This window comes from Ascaphus truei, chromosome 8, assembly GCF_040206685.1.
Source record: "Ascaphus truei isolate aAscTru1 chromosome 8, aAscTru1.hap1, whole genome shotgun sequence".
Lineage (NCBI taxonomy): Eukaryota > Metazoa > Chordata > Amphibia > Anura > Ascaphidae > Ascaphus > Ascaphus truei.
In genome coordinates, this window is record NC_134490.1 from 53416963 (window position 1) to 53441343 (window position 24381).

The window sequence follows — 24381 nt, forward strand, 5'->3', positions numbered from 1 at the left end:
CACCCCCCCCCCCCCAAAAAAAAAATATAAATAAAAAAGAGAAATAATCTTACATGTAGCTTGTCTGTACACTACTACTATTACAGACGTTAAACGTTCACATATTATGATGTTATGGTGTGGCGTAGCCAAGTAACAGAAGGCTCTGGATGCAGCTCCCCAAAATAATCTTTCAGCTGCATCCCCTGAACCTCACAGATAGAGACAGAAACATATTTACAGGAATCAGTGGGGCTTTAACGGAATGCTTAAACCTTTGTGTTTTTGATGTACGTGGGCACAAGTAGACTGTACACTTATTTCCTTCTCAGGTCAAGATGGCAACCAGGGATCAGCCAAAGTATAGCTGAGTAACTGACTGGAGGCCTCTCACCAGAAGGTATTTCTTCCTCAACAGCCACAGTCATTTCACAGAATACCATATGTCAGATCAATTTGCTTATGGTTATAGGGCATGAGTCGCTGCTAGCAAACAGAGCAGTAAACTGTGTCACATCCAGTTAGAAGCAACTTCCAAGAGATTCGCCCCAGGCCAGCGTTTCATAGCATTACTATCACTCACCTACAACAGCATTAACATCCTTATTGAAATCGAGAAGCTTTAAACCAATTATTTCAATTTCCGAAAATTCAGGGATAGGACTAGATGTCCATGAAAAGGTTTTCCCTCTAAAAACCGAGTACAACTCGGGGGGACTGTGCGTCACGGAAACATTTTGCTACTGCAATTTTTAAATTGAAGAAGAGATTTGAAAGTTTAAAAAAAAAAAAGAAGAAGAAGAACACAGGCTAAAATTAAAGTATAGTTTAAAAATTGAAATCTCTTTAAATGCAACACATTTGTAGGGCCCTGATCATGAACTGCTTCTTTAAAAAAAATTTTTTTTAAATACATAGATTTAAAACAAGACAAGATAGGTCGGCATTATTGGTTGTGACCATGGACATTATTATTAACAGTGCATGAATAATGTAACAGTGTCTGCTTTGATAACCTTATGTTCATTCACAAGACATGCACAGATTTGTATTAGAAGCTCTGCCATATTGAAGGCTACTTTATAACTTGGATGCAATTACAACAATCTAAACAAACATTCACCCAAGAGAAGCAGGGAGAAAGGAAATAAACAATAGGCTTTGCACATGATACATTTGTAACAAATTATATATGCACCCTCCCACTCATTTTCGTGTTATTGAAGTCTCAATTTGTGTATTTGGTTCACAACAAATTTAAATTAATGTTGGCCTATTTGTGCTATTGCATTGGAGAACATCAATGTAAAGGCTGTGTGTTGTTATGGAGACCCAAGGAAAGAAGTGCTTTCCCCCCTTTTTTGTTCCCACTCAAACACAGAAAAAAATATTCTGTGTGTTCTTTGAATTACCCAGATTACCATAATGCAAACATGAAGTGCTTTGCATCCCACTAGGAAAGTTATCAAGATGCCAAATGTGATCAGAAACCTGTATTTCACTTTTATGTTTGTCTACCTTTCTTCTCTGAACACAAACAAAGCAACTTAACTTCCAACTCCATAAACATTGATGGAAGATACGGATATCTGAATATATACCGACTGACAAAACAGAGGAATTTCTGAAAACTTACTGGCTCGGTGGAGCAATGGATATTGATAATCATGGTCTAAAGTACAAATATACAAAAAAGGTCCCCAATGCCAACCCTCAAAGGGCAAATATAGGCAAATTAATAAGATTTCAGCAAAATATCACCAGTGAGCTAAATATGGCGTGTGCCCTATTTATATTCTCTGCATTAAGGGAACCTAGCAATTTTAGAGACTTTTTGCAAGTTAGCATAATAAATAAAAATGCAATGCATGCCGACTTAACACATGGTAAATAGTCTGCAAACCCTGCCTGGGCTGTGGCTTTTAGGCAAAAAAATAAAATTTACCAATTTTTACGATTGGCGACCTCAGGTTAAAGGTTTGCAGATCTCTAATCTAAAAGGTTATGGTTACAGATAGCTCTCCAGCAAGAAGTCAGCCAGCCTGACGCACCAACAGGAAGCCTAACAGGACCACATTTCAATGGCATCAGAGGGGCAATTATCAGGTACACCACCATGAAAGGGGGAAGTAGCCCAACAGCTGGGATGGCTCTATTTACGATAGCGATGTGGGAGGACTCTCCAATCCATGTGTGCAATACTAGAGTACAGCCTCCCATGCATTAAAATTGAAATAAAAAACAAACCTGTGATTTGTTAGTTGCTCCTCGTCGCCATAACATCAACGTACAAGTAGAAAAGCCAGGATTACTAGTGCTTCAAAGTTATAGGCATCGTGGTTTTAAGCGTGTACAAAATAAATCAGCTTAACATTTCAACTGACTAGAGTATCACATATATACTTTATTAATTTTGAATATGGTATATCAATACCACAATATTTAAATGCAATATAATGTGGGGGGCTTTGTGATATTGATAGCACAGCTCTGTTTCTAACACAAGAGGTTCATAGATAGGCTAGAAAGACCAGCTAAGCATACACAAATAAATTGCAGTATGTATTCTGCAAGCTGTGTGTGACCAAGAGACCAGTCGACACTTTAGCAAAATGTCAGAGAAAAGGATTCCAGTGTTCTGCATGGGAATTAACTAGGAAACAATTTTACCCGTGTTATATTTCCTTGTTTTCTTAAAATTGTGAGACAAAATCGGAAAATAAATAATGAGTGCTTTATTGACTGTAAAATAATTGCATTAGGGAATTGATTGCCAATAATGCCATACAACCAAGCGTAAACACAAGGAAATAACCGCTTTATTCCACGGCTCCTGCCCTTTGCCAGCTGGCTTTGTGCGTAACGATTCCTGGCTTACAGGCCTTTAATTATCACTGCAATTTGTCGCCCAGCTTTTATTTAGTTCATAAAGATGCCGGTATTTGAGTTGCTAATTTTAGAAGTTGAGCTGCCTGCTTATGTGGAGACGATTACGCTGCTGGAGCCAGTCAAAAATGCAATGAGAGCAATAGAGATGTAGCTGGAATAATTTACATAAAACACGTCATTGCTTAAATAATTTAAACAAATACATCATATGCACTTTTCAATTAGATAACCAATTATCTTAAATATTTGGCAGGACATTTAAATGTCTGCCATTGTAAATAGTTTAATGGATAAAGTAGACAGCACGCTAGAAATTTAAACAGAATAATAATGTGATGAAAATGTAATGCAGCGGGAACAGGGGGAGGACCCTAACCCCTCCAAAGTAACACAGCTCAACCCCGTTATAGCGCGATCTGCTATAATGCGTTTTGAGCGTGGACCCCGAATTTAAAAAAATTTTTTTGCACACACACTGCATACACTCACAGCACACTGCACACAGACACACTGTCTCTTTAAGGGAGCTTGCTCTCGCAAGACGGAAACAGAGACAGGGAGAAGAGTTGCCAGATGCCAGGTAAGTGCTGCGTGCTGTTGCCCCACCGGGTCTGGGAACTCTGGGAGAGTTCTCAGCTTTCCCCCTCCGGCGGACGCAATACCACCACAACAAAAAAAATCATTTTTTTTGTTTTTCGGCGGCCATTTTTTTTTGCGACTTCATTTATAACCCGGTGGTTGCGGGTGGCCCCCGAGGACCGCACTATAACAGGGTTAAGCTGTAACAATAAGAACAGTTCCCAGCATTCAATAAGGTAATGGTCTAAAGATAAGGAGAAGGAGTGGCACAGTGAGTAAAGACACGGACTGGCACGGACTTTGAAGCAGGGGAACCTGGTTCAATTCCCGGTGTCGGCTCCTTGTGACCTTGGGCAAGTCACCTCATCTCCCTGTGCCTCAGGCACAAACAACACAGATTGTAAGCTCCACGGGGCAGGGACATGTGCCTGCAAAATGTCTCTGTACAGCGCTACATAAAACAAGCAGCGCTATACAAGAACATATTATAACCAAAAGATAATTTAATACGAACACACATACAAATACTGATGCAAAGTAATTGCATAACAAGAAGCAACACTGCAGGTGAAATTAAAAAAAATAAATAAAATAAAAAAAAAGACACCTACCCTACTGGTTATGCTTGGGCTTATCCTCACATTCAAACCTCATAGTTGGTTGCATTAGTCCACTATTTGTGTTTTTAGGAGGCTACAATTTAGCGTGAGGGAAGTACCTTTGATCCCACAGATCATTGGGAACGGGCCCTAAGGGGGCTCGCCCCCGAAACGTTGCCCCCCTCATTTGCCTAAATTCACCCATAGGTGTCCTCTTTTTTTCACCTGCAGTAATTGCTTCTTGTTATGCAATTACTTTGCATCAGTATTTGTATGCGTTTGTTTGTGTCCTCACATTAAATTCTCTTTTGGCTTATCATCTTTAGACTATTACCTTATTGAGTGCTGGGAACTGTTCTTACTGTACATAGTTTTTTGTTTTTAAATGTCCACCTGTACACAGTAGCAAATTATAGAATAATTTCCAAATATTTCCCTTAATAGGCAAAATGTTTGCGATGGAATGAATAGGACAAGGAAGAATTATTATTGCAGCAAGCAACACAGAATTGGGAGTCATCTGGAACAGACCTTAAGGTCAGTGCCCTTTGGCACAGGATAAGAGCAGAGCTACTTACGGACTGCTCTTAAACATTAAAGGCTTGTCAGTCCAATTCAACTGTTGGGCTAAATGTTTGCATAATATAATAACTTTGGGCTAATAGCTCTATTACAGGGGTGGCCAACGTCAGTCCTCAAGGGTCACCAACAGGTCACTTTTTCAGGATATCCTTGCTTCAGCACAGGTGGCTCAGCGACTGATTGAGCCACCCGTGCTGAAGCAAGGATAAATCAAGAAAACTTGACCCGGTTGTGGCCCTTGAGGACTGGAGTTGACCACCAATGGTCTATCACAACTACACATAGAAAGATGTACATTACATGTTTACATTACAATGAATGTTCTCCAGCCCAGCTTTAATATGTTGCCCCAAACACACAATTTTTATAGCTGAGAAAAATAGATTAAAAAAAAAAATATATACTATATATGGCCCAAGTGTGTGTAATTACAAAACAACTAATCATTCAAATGATGTGTATTTACTACTTTATCACAGGTTTTAGAGCCATGCTGTATCTTAATTGCTAATTACTTCAACAAGCCAAAAAAGTAAAAAGTGTGATCAAAAGTAATGCATACAGGAAGTGCAAAATAAAATTGCCTCAGATTGTTGATGACCTTATGATACAAAATTTAATTAAGAAAGGGATATGCATGCAATTACATAAAGATCAAAAAGAAATTACTGTGCCCCTGGCACATGCATTTTTATATGCTCCTTAATATAGCTAATTAGCAGATTATTAAGTAATTCAGGTAACAAGATTGGACGGTTGATACTAGAAACAATAAAAAAAAAAAAGTATGTCAGATCTGTTTACAATTAACACCATAAGACATGAAATGTATTATTTACCAATTGTACTCCATTTTTTCTCTCGTTCAAAAGGTGGAAAATGTAAAAGTTTAAGACAATCACAAGTGTGCACCACAAACAACTCGATTTTAACTGGAGAGAAGACACACACACACACACACCTCCAAGACTTTCAACACTATTTAGAAAAACAAAATATCTGATTTTATTTATAAAAATGACTGACAGAAGTTACAAAATACACCCATCTGCTCCTGTTAGTAAATGTGTTACAGAAGGGTTTTCAACTCCAGCCCTCAAGACCTCCCCAACAGGTCAGTGTCACGGTAGAACAGCGTAGAGGCAAGAACCCAGCTTAAAGCACTCACTACCCTAGATGCAGTATGAGGATTAATTAAAATATATGCTTTTAATGTTCATCAAATTAAAATAATGGGGTTTAAAATCCAAGGACAGGACACACACATTTAATCCTATGTTTAGTGCGTGTAGCACTCTGGATTATATATTGATAAGAACAAATGAGAGAGATTAGATCAATGTTCTTAGGGGAGCTGGTATGCAGTATTCCCTGTAAAGGTGTTCTTTGGTAAAACAGGGATGAGGAGGTGGTGTAGGAACCTACCTATATAGATCGGGTGTAACCCGTGATGATAAAGGCTAGTAAACACTCGTTAATGGCAGTAGAAAGAGAATCTTACAGATACCATAAAACGGTGTGGCTTATTGTGTATGCCTGTGCCCATATTCATGAATGGGCTCAACCGTCAGGTACTGTGCTAAACACTAACTAGTGAGGCAAAGGATCTATAAAACGGAGTGGATCCCTAGATGAATAAGCAAATCACTTGTGTGCTTCTGCTCAGGTGCTACGGTGTGGCAATAAGTATTCCTATGTCCATATAATAAATGAACTCAAATTCATTAGGCATACACAATAAGCCACACCGTTTTATGGTATCTGTAAGCTTCTCTTTCTACTGCCATTAACAAGTGTTTACTAGCCTTTATCATCACGGGCTACACCCGATCTATATTGGTAGGTTCCTACACCACCTCCTCATCCCTGTTTTACCAAAGAACACCTTTACAGGGAATACTGCATACCAGCTCCCCTAAGAACATTGATCTAATCTCTCTCATTTGTTCTTATCAATATATAATCCAGAGTGCTACATGCACTAAACATAGGATTAAATGTGTGTGTCCTGTCCTTGGATTTTAAACCCCATTATTTTAATTTGATGAACATTAAAAGCATATATTTTAATTAATCCTCATACTGCATCTAGGGTAGTGAGTGCTTTAAGATGGGTTCTTGCCTCTACGCTGTTCTACCTATTAACCACCCACAGCACCTCATCCTATAAACATATCTAGATACATTTAGCTGTAGCGGGGCCTCTACATTACTATTTCAGTGTCACGGTAGACCAGAACTTTTAACACCAAAATACCCGAATCCTATGATTGAGCAAAGCAAGAGATAAAATAAATTGTGATTTATTTACAGAATGAACATACACAGCTTGATTTACAATTACAACGGAAAATACACTTACTGGAACTGGGTCAAACAAAATAAAATGTTCCCAAAATGAAATGTTGCCAAAACAAAGTCTCTAGGAGCAATTTCCCAGGAGTGGGTGTTGCTCGCAAAAAGAGCCTGAAACAGTCCTCGGTCAGCAGCACAACTTGACGCTGCTGTTTACTCCGCTGGAGCTGCTTCTTTCGTGATGAAACTTTAAAATCTTGAAATTTAGATGTTTCTTGCATGAATCCTTAGATGGTATGAAACTCTTACAGCATGATGACTCATTCCTGATGGGCTGAACAGGTTCTTATAGGGTTAATATTCATATGCCTCACTAGTACAGCCTATCTTCTCCGTGGGAATATTTCCCTTCCCCCTATCACGGAGTTGCCAATACTTTGTAAACCTGGCAGAGGGGCTTCTCATTCTGCTCTAGGCATATGCGAACTTTGCACCTTGGCCGCTTAGCATACGAGACCATGCCCCTCTTACCTGGTGCCATTCAGGCTGGGCAGGGTGACAGCTGGAAAGGTGGCTTATTGAAGTTTTTTCCCCCCCTCTTTCTTTTACCCCTCCTTGCTAACAAAGGGTATAACACCTCCATATCCTGGATTGCCTTTGAAGCTTAGAGGGCGGAGTAGCCCCTCTGTTTCCCATGCAAATGGATTTTTATCCGTACTGAATGATTTCCTCTGAACATTACTATAACAATATAAACCTTGGGGACTTTTAAAACACTTTTCTTTTCCACTTATACAGAGAAACCTTGCCATATGATACACTTTAACTTAAAAACATAATTCACCACCTTATACCTGGCAGGAGATACACTGAACCCCACTTTGGTTCTGGGGTTCTTGGGCATATACCGGGGTCCTTTAAAAGTAATTCCCTGCCCGGTCTTACTGTTCTTGGTATGTGCTGAAGCAGGGAGATTTGGCAGTGAGCTGCAAACTGCTTTATGGGAGGATTTTATTCGGTGGGTTGTGTTCCTCATGTCCTCAGGAATCTGGGGGGGGGGGGGGTTCCGGAGTACATATTCCGGGGTAACCCGCAACACTGGCCTACTTCTACCCAAATACACCCTGACAACATTTTACCGTAAAATCACCCCTGAAACTCATACCCTGCACATCTCCGCTGGTTGGCACCCCTGGAACGGTAAAAATACACATGCACCTTTATTACAAATGCAGTTACATGCGGTGATTGGGTTGAAGAGCTGACAATCACAATTCCCCAAAATGGCTCAGGGGCACCCAGCCAGGCCAAATACTTGTATTAATGAGCTAGGTACCCCCCCTCACCGTCACGTTTTCAGGATATTTTATTTATAAAAATGTTTTACCAAGAAGTAAATTGCAAGTTACCTCTCATTTTCAAGTATGTACTAAGCACAGATTTATAACAATACATGGTTACATTAAAAGAACAGAGTTTATACAGTCAATTCACAGAAATTTTATGGACAGAGTTGGTAAATTGGGTACAAGGGATAAAGGGCTGGCGAGTTTCAGATAAAGAAGCTTTAACATGTCCAAACGGCTCCATTTCACACACATTAGCTGCCCTTCGGCTGCAATAAAGACTGCTCAGCTTTGGGGCAACGCAGATATACACTGAAGGGGTTCAGACTGAATGCAGCTGCAAATTCAAAGTTCTTTGTCCTCTTGGCTCAATAACATTCCAGAAGGTGGGCTTGATGTCACACATAGTGCAAGCAAATGTTAACCCATAGTACGCCGGTTATGTGTACAGGGGAGCAGCTCTTGGGGAGCCCCATCAAGTATCCTCCTCTGGGGTGACGCAGATATCCCAGGTTCAGCACAGGTAGCTCAGCCTGTTTTGTGGCGGGAGAGGGGGGTTCAGAGAGGAGTCTTGAGGACTAGAGTTGAGAATCCCTGTATTACAGTGCTTTGCCTTAGACAAGTGGTTTGAGATATTTTTACTTCAAGAAACAGAGCGATAATCTTTAATTCTCATGTCAGCAGCCATGGATAAAACAGACTGAAATGAAGGCAAGAAAAAACACAAAACCTTGCCAAAATACTAGATCAAATGCCAGAAACCATCATCTTGACATTGGTCAACAAAACACTTATCTGTCTGACAATGGGCCACACTGCTTACATAAACATAAGCTTTTCTGCTGCATACATGTATTTATATATCAAGGCCGATTAACCATATCATTCAATTCATTCCAGACAAGAAACTACTGTCGGCAAAAGAAAATCCGAGCCTATGGTGTGCGGAAAGAAAGACGTCCAATACCTCCATCGAAAGTGTGTCCCATGTAGAGCAGCAAAACCCCCAAGTGCGATTATGCACATACTAGAAAAGTCTGCAGCACATATCTGTGCATTCTCTTGCAGGTCCCTCCATATGCAGAGGTGCTGGCTTCGATTACACCAGGGATTCTCAACTCCAGTCCTCAAGGCCCCCACCAACAAGTTCGATTTTCAGGTTATCCCTGCTTCTGCACAGGTGGCCGGGGGGGAAGTTTGAGGACTTGAGTTGAAGACACCACCCACCGCCCTTACATAAATCTGGTTTGGCAAAGTGGGGAAGGAGGTGGGATTCGGTCTGGTACATAGCACATTCATTCAGTGTTTAACAGATACAAGTTACAGATTATAATCCATTTATACAATTGTTAAGCATTACATCTACCTCAGAAGGACAAAGTCTGTTTTGCCAGTATTTGAACATGGCCATATAAGATTTCACAGATGCAACTGCGATAATCCTTTTAAGAAAGTTTAATAACCAGCGTTTTGGAAAAAAATATCGTACTCATAAAGAAGTGTTGTCCTAAAACTATTTCAGTCTCTGCCAAAACGTACGTACATAAAAAATACACGCGCTTAAATTTACGATAAAATAACTTACACGGTTTTGGAAGAAGACCTGTAGGTGCTTAAAGAAGCAATCCAACCCGTACTTTATTTTATAAAAGATTGAAGCAGGGGGTCTCTGGAGCTGAATCCCATTGATTTCAGCTCCAGGGACTCCCTGCGTCCAGAGATACTTGCCTCAAAAAAGGGGAGGAATATATAGGTGTATATATCTAGATCTCTCTCTCTCAAGGGTTTAAAATTATGCAACAAAATGTATTCCAACTTGCAACTAATTCGTAACGACAGACCAAAAAAAACTACACTATTGAACTTTCTGCCAGTCATTTTGACATGGTGAAAGATTCTTTCAATAGGTTGCATCTGCCCTTAATGTGGACATGTCAAAAGAGATACGGGGAATAAAAGTGCCGTTATAGATGCAGAAATATGAAACCAAAGATCGCAGCTGTTTTCCGGTCAAGCTGGAGGACAGAATTATTCCTATGGATGATCAATCAGGAATTGGAGTGTCAGGAACTATTCAGATAAAACAAATGAGGAGATGGAGTCTGTCTTGTAGATTTGCCTGAAAACCAACAAGGAAAGGACTAAACACACACACTTTACAGTGAACTCGTGAGCGCTCAATATCACAAGGTGAATTCACAATAAGTGTATGAGATACAAAAATAAAATGGTAGCTTGACCATGTTGAGAATCTTTGGAGGGGTTTGTTCAAATGCAAGGTTGGAATCTGGGATTGTAAATTATAGTAGGGTTCTGCATGGCTATGACATGTGCAGTGTAGTTCTTTCCAAGACCAATGAGCAGGTTTCCATTTTAATACAGATCACTCAAACTCTTGGACTATGCACTTTTTCACAGACTACATGGCAAATGCGCACATTGGTTTGAGATTTTATAAAGGTGCTGAATTCTTGCTTTTGTCAGCCACTGTTGTGCAGGAAAAGAGAAATAAATGCTTGTTGCTCATCACATTATTGGTATGAAATTTCTATAGTGGATGACAAGTGGAAATGGGGGAATTTAATGTAATTTGGTCTACAGTAGTACAGAAAATCAGGATTTTTGTAGGTGCAAAAACCACACAGCGATTAAAAATAAAATTATGAACTAAATCCAAAAAAATCCAAAAAAATCACCTGCAAGGAAGAGGCAGCAGCCACGCTGTTTGCGTGGGGGAAGCAGAAATATTTTTTTCTTTGTATTGGTTTAGTATATTATTTGCCTTTTTCTCATATTATGGCGATAGGAGGGGTGGCTGTCCTGTGAAGCAAAAAGGTGGCATCTGGCAAGTCTAGAGGCTCAGTTAGTGAGTTAGCAGCGGTAGAGGTACCCCTTGTTGTACCAGTGGTAGAGGTACGCCTTGCTGGTACCAGTAGCGATAGTACTACGATGCAAACCACAGGGGGTGGGTTACATTACTCAGGGGGCCACTGATGCTTTTCACCCACTGTGGCTGTGTTGAGCTTGGAGGAGTTAATAATTCTATCTCCAACTTTGCTCTTAAGAAGGCTTAAAATAAGGTCAATATGGGGATTTGCTGGCTTTTTCTATGTTGGAGAGTGAGATTCTGTAAGTGAAACTTTTGTCATCATGTTTCTCAACCGATTCTGTCTTGCTAGTGTTGATGATTCCTCGGCCCAAGCACATCAGTTTGAACAGATGTGAGCAAGAAATACAGCATGTGTTACACCCGGATGGCGATTCTGTACCAGGGCCCAGTTCAAGAATATGGTGGCACCACAGAACAAGTTTTGAATCTGTGTTCATGTTTCAAATATTAGCTGCAACACCCGACTCTGCTAGGCCCAGCGCCTCTGCTACTGTTTGGGGAAACAGCAACTTGTGGTAGGGATGTGGTTCAGGGAGTCAGGATGTACAACAAAGAGGAGGAATGGGTAGTATGAGCACAATAAGACAGTACTGCCAGCAGTGGAAGTTTGATTGGGTCACATGTTCCAGTCACTGCAGGAGAGAGTTAGGCCTCGTCCATGCTAATGGCGAGCAAGCTGCACGATCAAATCAAGGTAAATGCACTGGAGCATCCAAACTGCGCACGTGAGCGTGGGGAAGAGCAATGCAATCTTGTCTTTTTCACGCGATGGCCGGGTCATGAGAGCGGTTCGCCCAATGAGGACGGACCAGCTCTGTGACGTCACAGCCACGTCCCCAGAAATGCTTCAAATCGCCCCTGCTGCATGGGCATCACGGCACTCTGTTACGTGCACAAGGCCTTAGTGTGACATTGGTGGTGGTAGCGACTCTGCTAGTGACCTTAGTGTGGAGCGTGTTGACCAGACAGACATCGCAGCAATATGCCCCAAGCTAGTTTTGTAGCACCCTCACTGAGTCCACATGCATCATCACTCTGTCAGCCCCTTGTATGGGTTCTTCTCCTAGGGAGGAGCACTGTGAGCAGTACTTTAGGTGCTTCTCCTCACAATTTCCATGTTTGTTGAATCTCCTAGTTCTCCAGACTCACCACCTCCAGAGACAACTATATCTGGGAGTAACAGCAAGACCGAGTTTGTGTGGTGGGACAGTCAGGTGTCCAGGCGTACGTGCTATCCTGCGCTAGTTTCGGGGTTTCATCACATCTAAACGCAATTCAGCATTTAGATTCTTTTAAAGAAGTATTTAAACAAACAAGTAAATTTTTAGCATGTGGATGCAGACATATTTTGTTTTCAATTCGCTATCTCAGTACTACTAGATTACATTGCTGTATACCGTATGTCAAACAGTGTACTGGAGTGGTTTTATTTTTGAGTAAACATTCCTCTTACATCTATACTGTATAAAACGGGCTCTTGCACTAGTGGGCTGGGGACAAATGCGGCCTGACTGCCTCGGTGTCTCCCCTGGACTGTGTGCCACTTCAATTCATTGAAGGTCGCACAAGTGCAACCTGAAATTCACTAAGCTAAAGTAAACATCAGGCACAGGTGTTAGATGATATATATATATATATATATATATATATATATCTCTATATATAAAATTTAAAAAAAATGCGCACCAATTTGTAGTGATAAAAGTGATAATAAATAAAATCCAAATGAAACTTAAGTGAATTTAAATGTGATAATACACAGATAAAAAATACACCAAAGTTAAAATCAAATCAGTGACTTGTGCAAATATAAATGAATATATAACCTTGTACAATAATGAATCAGTCTGCTGCTGGTCAGAATAGATGCTCAGCACCTTAGATAACATATGAAAGAAAAGAAAAGCAGCGCAAAACTCTCAGTGTAGTATTTAAAATATAGTGTGACAAATTCAAAGGGTGGTAATAAATGCACGTACAGCAAAGCAAATCAACAAAGCAGGGCATGTTTGATGCACGTGTTATCACTACAGCAGACAGCAGGTCACGGATCAGCACGTCGCCATCATCACTCAGGTCCTCTTTAGGTAGATGGATCTTTGCAGCACTTTGGCACTCCGGTTCCTGCCTCCGTTATGGTATCCACTGCTGGTATGCGGATATTGTCCTTGGCAAAAGACTCACTATATTGGGAGGAAGTTATTATTCCAAACAGCACAGAGTACCACACTAGTGCTTGAACGGGCTCACAGAACCCTCATTGGGAGCTCCCTCTCCACTCCGGCGCTGGGACACGCTAGTGGTGACATCACTGGAGGCGCCGAACTCAGCAGAGCGCCAATACAGGACTAATGTATATTTAGAGGAAGCGTCGTTGGTAACAACACGCAGTATACTTGATAAAACACCACAAGTTGCTCACTGTATAAACTCCTACGCGTTTCGTAGAACTGGTCTACTTCGTCAAATTAAATGACTCGGTGCCCCTCTACTTCTAATGTTGTTATCTTAGACCTGGCCCCTTTTGAAAACTAGTAAAAAAAAATTTAAAAAATGTTAACTACATTCCGCTCATATGCGCTCTCTGTAGGCTCAATTATAATTTGCTATTACCCCCCGATTGGTACCTTCTCCCAAGCCACAGACTGCAGCAGCAGACGGGGAAGCAGTGGAGATGCCCCTAAGAAAGGACGGGAGATGCCCCTAAGAAAGGACGGGAAGCCGGAGACCCCAGATCTCTCCCATTTTGGCCGGATACAGGCGGCGACAGTTGACAAGGAAAAAAAACAAAAAACGAAGATGGCGCCGATTTGAGCACAGAGCCCCAGCCCCAGTGACGGAGAAGCAGGCTGCTGGATCAGAAGGTGAAGCCCTGGAGAGACGAGCAACGCTGAGAAACTGAGCAAACAGGGACACTGCAGGAAAAGAATCAGAGGTGAGAGCTGCTGCCTCGAGAGTCACTGCAGTGACAGTGATTACAAAAACAGGATCTGCAGTGTATGCTTAGAGAAATGCAAGTGTGCTTTCAGTCAGCTCTGGACAGAGCTGTAAAAGAATTTAAGGCAAATGTTTCTTCACTGGCTAAGAGAGCCACAGAGCTGGAAAATAAAATGGATGCCACCTTACAAAACCAGGTAAATACGGATGATGAGGTCCTGCATATCAGCGAAGAGATAAAAGCTATGCGAGACAGTATGGATGATCTAGAGAATAGGGAACGAAGGCACAACCTACGAATCTGCCATATCCCCAAGTCAGTGTCCGTGGAAGCCCTGCAGCCATATCTTAAAAGGCTCTTCCTGTTAATAGATCCAACTACAAGACTAGTGATGGACAGAGCTCACAGAGCGTTGGGACCGAGATTTGACGATCCTAAAAGAAGCAGAAATGTGGTCCTAAAGACACCATAATATACGCCCAAGGAACAGATTTTAAAAAGGGATGCAGAAATAGAGGCTCAATTGAATTCGAAAACACCTATCCAGATTTTCCCAGGACCTGTCCAGGCTGACAATAGATCGACGAAGAGGACTGCGCCCAGTAACAGCGATACTTCAGAAAAAAGGGATTCAGCATCGAGGGGCCTTCCCGTTGTCTTCTAGTCAATCACGAGGACAAACAGATATCGCTTCGTTACCCCGAGGAATCTGTTCTTTTTCCATCAGCTTTAAATCTGGCCCCCAAAAGATAGATCAGACCAGCAACGAGGAGCTCGTGGCGAGAATACAGAGGATACAAATCGATCGAACAAGAGGGCGAGGCCCGGAGATGAAAGAATTAAGACCGGCTGTGTCTCTGGAGGCGCCCTGCTGGGTCTCTCCGAGTTAGAATCAGAAGCGGAATCCCTTGCCGATGGTCAGGCAACACAGGATGACCCAAAGAAATCTACGTTGGAATTCTAGCTTTTGTTCCTTTTTTATATTTTATTATAGGGATGGTTCTGTGACCTGGGGTCTGCCGCCCGCGGCCCAAGTCCTGGCGCAGATGATATGTCGAAGCTGGAGAATGAGCGGACTAGGGACCCGTGTGGTGGGTGAGTGGGCCTCGGCCCTAGGACTATAAAGCGACAAGACTTTTGGGGTGTTGGACACCACACTTGCACCCAGGTTACAGACACAGATCAAAATGTGCCATCAAAAGGACAAGAGCAAACGCTTCCTGAAATTAGATTCTATACATGTATAGTGTTATCATAGTAGGAAAACCTATATATGTTTATGTGGTGCACAATATGTAGGAATTGTAGCAATTGTTAAGTTTCTATATTCTGACCACGTTATGGCGCAGGTCCGATTGGGAGGTAGAGAGTGGCAGGGGTCAGGGTGCATGAAGTGGGAGGGAGATCTTCATGCCCGACAGCAGTAGGGCCATATGCCCACCAGACTAGACTAAATAGGGTCTGGCCGCAAAACTGGGATGAGTGGCTGGTTACACTCATCTTATTTCGTTTTTATTGTTTTCCCCCCAAGTTTCCAAGTGGGAAAGAACCCTCCCTTTTCTTTTCCCCATTGGTTCCGCACAACCATACTTTTCAGAGAACAACTTTCACATATGAGACATGACACCGGGAATGGCGAGCCAAATCCCATTGAAATTAGTGTCCCTGAATGTTAAGGGTCTAAATAATAATGGTGAACATAGATTGGCCCTAAAAGAATTTAGAAAACTGAAAGCAAATACTGTCTTTCTGCAAGAGACACACTTCGACACCCAGGACCCCCCCAAACACTTTTAACAGGAGATACCCTATAGTATTTTTATCAGTCTTTCACTAGTAAGAAAAAGGAGGGGGGGGGTTGCGATTTTGATAAAACAGGATATCCCGTTCCAGACACTGGAGGTCAAGAGACGAAGGGAGGTCACTTGTGGTCCATGGTCTTCTCTCGGGTCTACATATTACATTACGGAATATATACGCGCCTAACGAGGGACAAATTGATTTTCTAAAGGGAAACATTGGAGTCAATGGGGATAACCGAGAACAGTTATATTTTAGGAGGCGATTTTAATATGGTTCCAGAGAAATTTAGATTGCCAATCAAAGAATTCGGACTGTTGGACGCCTGGCGTGGCTCGCATAAAAAGGCAGAGATTATTCCTTCCCACACGATTCGTATTATAGAAATCGATAATATTTTTGTATCCCCAAATATCCTGGTATTGGTCCACTGAGATATAGGGTCTATCATGTGGTCGGACCACACCACGGTGGCAATCATGATTGACCCACCATTCGCCAAGATTCAATAATGTCATTGGAGGATGAATGATTCTTTAATAAATTATCCGGAGATTAGCACACAAATTGGAGACTAACTTGAAAATGATTTTCGGTCTAACAATGGGTCTGTAGAATCAACAGGGATTCTATGGGAGGCACAAAAGCCACAATTAGAGGATAGCTTATTTCAATGGCATCATACAGAAAGAATAAAAATGGAACAAAAATATTAACAGAAAAAAAATTATAAAGTTGGAAAGCTCACACAAAAAAAAAAAAGTCGAGGAAAGTGTATAACATTTTGAACCAGGCAAGGGAGGAACTTAAGAGGTTACTGGAGGACATAGAGAAGGCCCTTAAATGGACCAAGCAGACATATTATGATAATGCTGATCGTTTATTAGCAAACAAACTTTTATTTCATTATTTATTTATTTAACTTTTTATTTAATTTAAACAAACTTTTATTTATTAGCAAACAAACAGAGGTTCCCACTATTAGGATAAAAAGTGGAGGAGTGACTTACAACCCCTTAAGGATCGCAGAGGAATTTGCTACATTTCATACAGAACTTTATGATCTAGACCAGGGGTGAGCAAACTGGGGGACACTTTAATGAAATGTCGGGGAAGCGGCGAAGGCCTCTGTAAACCTCCTCACTTACCTTGGTTCAGCCGGCATCTGGAGACACGTCGCCATGGCACCGCGACATTAAATGACGCTGCGGGGTCGTGACGTGTTGCTATGGCGACGTGATAACGTTGCCCAGACACCAAGGTGGGGGTAAGGCGCGCAGGGGAAAAAAAAAAATTAATAAAGATTGCGCTCCCCTGATCTAGACAATTTAACTCCGAATGCTAAAATTCCATGCTTGACCCAGATTGAGGATTATTTGAGAAATTGTGCCCTCCCAAAATGAAGGGGGAAGATCATATTTTTTGCGTTTAAAATATTAGCTCGGGCAGAACTGAGGAGAGCTGTTGGCTCTTTGAAACCATCGAAGGCACCAGGCCCAGATAGTTTTTCAAATCTGTAATATAAAAATGTTGTAGGAATTTTAGGGCCTTGTCTGTTGGATCTAATTAATGATTTTCTCAGCGGAAAACAAAGGCCAATATAACGGTGATCCCTAAAGAGGGAAACAAACCTTTATCTTGTGGTTGCTACAGGCCAATCTCACTGCTAAATATGGATGTGAAATATAGCAAAATTTTAGCCAACAGGTTGAATCCAATGCTCCCAAGACTAATTCGCTATGATCAGGTGGGATGTGAGTGAAAGGCATGCGTCAGACAACAAGAAAAATGTATTAAATGTTATTGACCAGACAAGTCTTAACTGAAAGCTATGCTGCCGAGTCTAGATGTGGAGAAAGCGTTCGATAGGATAAGGTGGGACTTCCTAGAACACACACGGCATTTGGATTTTCCTTACAGGGAGTTCGCCTTCTCATATCAGTCGCCAACAGTCACCCTGAAGATTACGGGAGGGGAACCGATAAATAAAAATGGGACTAGGCAGGGGTGCCCACTTTCTCCCCTTCTTTTCGCTCTGACAATCGAGCTTCTCGCGGCAACTATCAGAGCCTCCCCAAATATACAAGGGATTAAAATAAAAGATGTGCTATAAAATATTGCTGTTTGCAGATAATATTCTTACTATATCCAACATCTCTTCCGAATCTACAGTCCACCCTCCGGGGGTTTGGTGAGCTATCTGGGTATAAAGTAAATATTGGAAAATCAGAAGCTTTAAAATTTTACGTTAACTGAAAAGGAGGTTGAGTTGCTTAAACGGCACTTTGATTATAAATGGAAAAAGACCCATTTGAAATACCCAGGGATCTATTTTACTAGAGATTATAATTATATAAATATAATTACCCTGACCTAGTCGTAAAAATTAAAGATCTACAAGCCTGGAATTCTCATTGTATTTCCTGGATAGGGCGTATTACAGTTAAGATGAACACAGTATTTTCCCTAGACTTTTGTACTACTTTCAGACATTACAAATATCTGCTCCGCACTCAAATATAAAAGAAATTCAGAATCTAATAATGCAGTTTATTTGAAAACAACTGAGGATAGCTAGGTCAATTATGTTGGATGCCAAGGAAGGAGGTAGTATGGTAGTTCCAAATATTTTAAATTATATAGCCTCCCATATGAAACAAATGGTTTACTGGCACTCCTTGAGAGGAGTGTATGCCTGGGTGGATCTGGAGAGCTCGCTAAAAAGCCTGGTTGGACATCCTTTATTATGATCAAGTTCTGGGATGTGGCCCGGGAGATAGCAATTCGATTTACTTTGAAAATTTGGCAGATGGTTAAAAAGAAGTATAAGGTGATGTCGACCCTTTCTAGCCTTGCACCCCTTTTCGGTAATCTAGGGTTTACCCAAGGTTTTCAGGGGTAGGGTTTTGAAGTTGAGACAGAGAAATACTGGAGGTAGGAGATTAGTTAGATAAAGACAAGCTAATGTCTTTCGAGAATTGATGAGAAAGAATGGTCTGCCCTAGGTATATACAGGTCCGACACCATGTCGGGGCTTCTATGATGAGGAATTTCCTAGATATACACGATTTGAAGATTTAGGTCAAACAAAAAAAAATATCAAATGGGTTTGTACCAGGGGCTAACCCTAAAAAAAATAAATAAAAAAAAACAAAAACAAAAGAAGAAGATAGCCCAAACCATAAATATATGGACCAGTGCGCTCCAGATTTCCAGACTGAAACAAGGGAGGACTGGGAAGACATTTGGGAGAATGCAGGTAAAAAAAATATATAAATATATGTACGGTAACATAACAGAATATATATAAAATTGTTGCGTTAGCATTAGACCCCTAAAAGATTAAAGCAGATGTTCCTGGGGACCTCGGATAGACGGAGGGGTTGTGGACAAATAGGAGACACATCTGGTGGTATTGTACAGTAAATCAGACGTACTGGAGGACAGTTTTGAAACTAAAAAGATGTGACGGACATCAAAGTCCCTCTAGATCCAATCCTGATTATTCTGGCTAAACCCATGGAAGATGTGAATCACACACAAAAATTGATCTTGCATATTCTAAGGCTGCGCGTATAGTGCCGGCGACTTCACGTAAAAACAAATGAATTGCCGGCGTCGCGTGCACTTATAGTAAGCACGACGCGACGGAGCGATGGATTGGTTGCGTTTGCTGAAAGTCATCTCTATTTGATTTTCCAGCGACCGTCGCGTCGCCGTCACTATAAGCATAGCCTAAAAGTGGCTAGCTGCGCTGTAGCAGCGGCGTGGAAAAAGACACTGCCGCCCTCCAGAAGAGAGGTTATTAGAAGGGTCAATGACGTCCAATTAAATGGAGAAACTTCCCTCAGTTATGAATCATACCACTAGGAAGTAGGATAGTGTCTGGGATCCTGGATAGGGGTGCGGAACGTAACATATGGTGTTTACCAAATGTTTTATGATATGTAATGTGACTGTTTGTAAGACATTTGATCCAAAATGGTTGTTTTCCCCCTCTTTACATCTTTCCCATTTATGTGGACTATTTTTATTTAAAAAAAATAAAGTTAAAAAAAAAATTATGTGCAAAGCCACACTTGCAATAAGGGATCTGATTTAGAAAAAAAAAAGTGATCAAAAGCAACATATCACAGAAAAAGTCTTGGAACGGTCCCCCGGGACATTTACTGACATTAACAAACTCTGCAATCTTTAAAATGTTTCTAAAAAGGGACATTTTCAGTAAAAAGCAGTGTTTGCTTTGATCAGATTATTTGCTTTTCTCCTGGATTAAATACTTAAATGTCAAACTGTTCAATATGCAAGTCTTCGTACGCAACCAATTCACAAAACGGCGTAGGTGTGGACAATCCATCCATGCTGTGTTGAAGATACACTGGCCCTTCTAATTAAGTAAGCAGTACAAAGATCATGGAGTTCCATAAACACTGAGGCCCCACCCATTATATTTGAGCACAGGAAGCTCTGCCAATGGAAAAAGAGAAATACAGTGGCTTAGGCAGGAAAATAAAATAGTGATGGAGGGACATCTAGTGGACAATCCTGACATGATGCAGACAAATTACAAGAAATAAATTGCTACCCAAATATGCATCACTAGAGGTCGCATATATAGTTTAGAACAACGGTGCGCAAACTGGGGGGGGGGGGCGCGGGCGGTTGCAGAGGTCTCACGCTCTTCCCCATGGCATTTTAATTAAATGCCGGGGCATCGCGTGAGGCTTCTGAAGGCTATGACGCGTCGCCATGGCAACGTGGCTGATGCCATGTGATGTCAGACAAAAGATGTGAGGGAGTGCGAGCACGGGGGGGGAGGGGGGCAGAAGGCAAGAGGGGCATTCATTTAATAGTTTGTGCACCCCCGAGTTAGAACAAGAGTGGCCAACTCCAGTCCACAAGTTCAGGTTTTCAGGATATCCCTGCTTCAATGACTGAGCCACCTCTGCCTCTTGAAAACTTGACCTGTTGGTAGCTCTTGAGGACTGGAGTTGGCCACCTCTGATTTAAAACAGAGACAAAAATCGTTGTATTAGGCAGAAGGAAACAATGAGCATTTGAAAGGTACATTAATGTAAAAATGAAATATTACAATCAGGTGAGGATAAGCAATTTGCCCATCATCTTGGCACAAAATGCCATACCCATGCCACTCTCCCCTTTGTAAAGCGCAGAAATTGCATTGGCCCTACCATCAGGGAAGAGGGCACAGTTTATTTAATTTAAAAAATAAATAAATAATAATTTCAACGAATACCCTTTTAACAGGATCAAAAAGTCTACACAAGATATGGAAAAGGGTAAAACCAATTGATCATTAAAGTTGTTTAAGGTGTGCAGTATGGGAGGAGCGGTGCGCACGTTTGCCAATTCTGACTGAATACTATGCAGATATTTGACAGAACACAGTTTGCGGTTTTATCGGTTATGTGCCTCTATAAATATTGCTTTAAAGCCAACTTGTGAAAACAGAATACTAGAAATATCCCTAGTAAACCTTTAAATACATCATGAACGGCATTTTCTTTCCCTCGAGGATAGAAAATGTGAACTTTTAGAAGACCTACTGAAACATACCATACAGAAGTGTCTCGCTCTCAATTAAGTGGCATTTCAGTAATACTGTAGACATTTAATAAAGAGCAGCCTCATTTTTCAAGATCAATGACACTTTTTAATATCCTACAAATAATAGGCTGAGATCCGTGTCAAAGCAATGTTCGTCATAAGGCATGAAAGGAGCATCAGTTCTTATCATAGCAAACATATTAAAAAAATGACTTAAAAAAAAAATATGAGGCAAAAAAAAACTACATTAGAATTTCTCTTTGCTAAAGCGAGTGCAATTTTACCAGTTACCCTGAACAAACATTTAAATATTATGAATATATATTTGTGTGTAATGAGTTAAAAGGACCAAGCCCCCATTTCTCTTACAGGGTTGGTTCCTGAGGGGTCCCCCAGAGCGGATGTGACACATTTTCAGCTCATGGGCCCCCTCATGGTTCTTGCTATACTTCCTGGTTTCTAAAGGGATTTAAATGGCCATCCATTAGGAAGCCACAAGTGATGACGTTGAAGCTTCCTATTGGCCTGAGACTTGGTGCGCGCGAATATGTATATAAGAGAAAAAGAAAAAAAGAGAAAGAGAGAGAACAGATAGTGGGGTAAAAAGATATAGGATACAACCAGAAGCCGCATGGAACTGATTATAGGGTTCTTCAGATCCTAACATTTTATGCCCCGATGCACAATTTTTTCAAAATGACTATTTTTCACCTTTATTTGCAATTTTATTTCTTCCATCTGTTGCTGAAAGGTGGCTGCATGAGGAGCTATGCAGGAACAGGGCCACTTTAAGCAACGTTTATTTTAAAATCATTCAAGTTACTGTTTCACAAGAATAGGAGTAAATGCAGACATTCACTTTAATAAAGTATAGACAAATAACAAGATAGCAAGAAGATACAGCAAGGCCCCGCTTCTCGGCGCCCTGCCGGAACCGAGAAGGGGGCCGTCATGTCTGCACATGCGCAGAACATGCCGGTCCGGGGTCGCGCATGCGCTGAATGGGGTTTTTTGCCTTTGTTGCGCATGTGTAGGACGGCGCATTGCCAGTCTGCGCACATAACGAAAAATCGCTGGTTCCGCTTTCCGCCGGGTCCCGCCGTATGACTGGGGCCCTCCTGTATCACCGCATCCATCACCCTCTTAAAGTAACAATACAGATTGTATGTATATATATTTTTTGGGGTATAGATGCAGCAGTTGATTAGCTTAAGGACATGTAATTACCCAAATCGGCAGAGAACCCGCCACCCCGGGATCACACTATGGCCGCCTATTTCAAGCGGTAGGGCTGTGCCTTTGTAAATGGTTGCTATAGCAACCCAAGGAAGCTTAATACAGGATTTTGTTTTTTGACCACAAGATCTTGAATGTATTGCTATTTTAATCTTAGATACATTTAGCCACTATCTTTGCAAATCAGTTATTCAAATCAATAATATCCTTACACACTAACTATGCTACAGATCCTCCTTTGATTTTTTTGTTTGTTTTTCCTCACCAGTCCAACTAGCCTAGAAGTGGCCATTTCCAGTCCTCAGCCACAAACAGGTAAGGTTTTCAGGATATCCATGCTTCAGCACAGGTGGCTTAATCAGTGGCTCAGTCATCATGATAGCTACCTTGGCTGAAGCAGGGATATCCTTAAAACCAGACGTGTTGGTAGTCCTTGAGGTCTCGATTTGGCTGCTGCCAACACCCAGTAAAGAGTCTCCCTCATTTCGACTGAGCAGAGATTCACCCCCTATGGTGTTTTAAAGGTGCATGTAGGGGGTGCAGATATAATAGAAGACAATAGAAGCAAAAATTGTAAAGTTTCAACTAATTGGAGCAATGAAAGCTGAATATTAAGTTACATATTAAATAAATATTAACCTCAGCACCACACACAGTACGTCGATTCAGGATGTGATCCTGAGCGCAATTTTCATATACATAGTTTTCACATTTTCTATAGTGCAGTAAAATTGTATTCTTCGTGTCAGCAGTCTCCTGGTCTGTCAGAAGATATCAATTGTACCGTATCAGTTACATTTTATGGAAGGTGTTCTCATTTTCAATGCCATAGTCATTTTGGCCCATGTAATAGCTTTGAGTTTTGTGATAACTCAATATATCTGGAACATGGTTAGCCCAGGGCTTCACAAACTGTGGTTCCTGGAGATTTTAGCGGCGGTCCCCAAAGCTTTAAAAATTCTGCTCCCATGAGCACAGTGGCATTTCTAGAACTCGCTATACACCATCCCGGCTCTCGCGTTCTGCTCTAGGATGTCTTCTTTCTACCCCTTTTATATCTAAAACCCTCTCCCGCCTTAAACCTCTCACACGGACTGCCCCACACCCCCGGAATGCCCTTCCCCTCAATATCCAACTAGCACCCTCTCTATCCACCTTTAAGACCCACCTTGAAACACACTTGGTTAACGAAGCATATGAGTAGCTCCGTGGCCAATACTATACACCGGATACATAAGCCTTGGCCCCTTGCAGATGCACTTACCAGAACACCCTCCTACTGTCTCTGTACGTTCTTCCTACCCATCAATTAGACTGTAAGCGCGCCGGAGCAGGGACTCCTCTTCCTAAATGTTCTTTTTATGTCTGAAGCAATTCTTCCCATTATGTGTTATTTATATGATTGTCACGTGTATTACTGCTGTGAAGCGCTATGTACATTAATGGCGCTATATAAATAAGAGGATAGAAGATGGGGCACACGGATTTCAAAAAAATAAATAATTTATTAAAGTATACACAACGTTTCGACCTAATAGGTCTTTGTCAAGTGCAAAAAAGCCACTTTTTTGCACTTGACAAAGACCTATTAGGTCGAAACGTTGTGTATGCTTTAATAAATTATTTATTTTTTTGAAATCCGTGTGCCCCATCTTCTATCCTTCTTGTATGCCGAGGATT

The 24381-nt window shown here is 41.3% G+C and overlaps 1 protein-coding gene across 2 annotated transcripts in view; it reads right to left on the bottom strand.

Annotated features, from left to right (window-relative positions):
- The window catches only part of PDZD8 (PDZ domain containing 8), a 65853-nt gene that overhangs the window by 26494 nt on the left and 14978 nt on the right, over nt 1-24381 (bottom strand). The window lies entirely within an intron of this gene.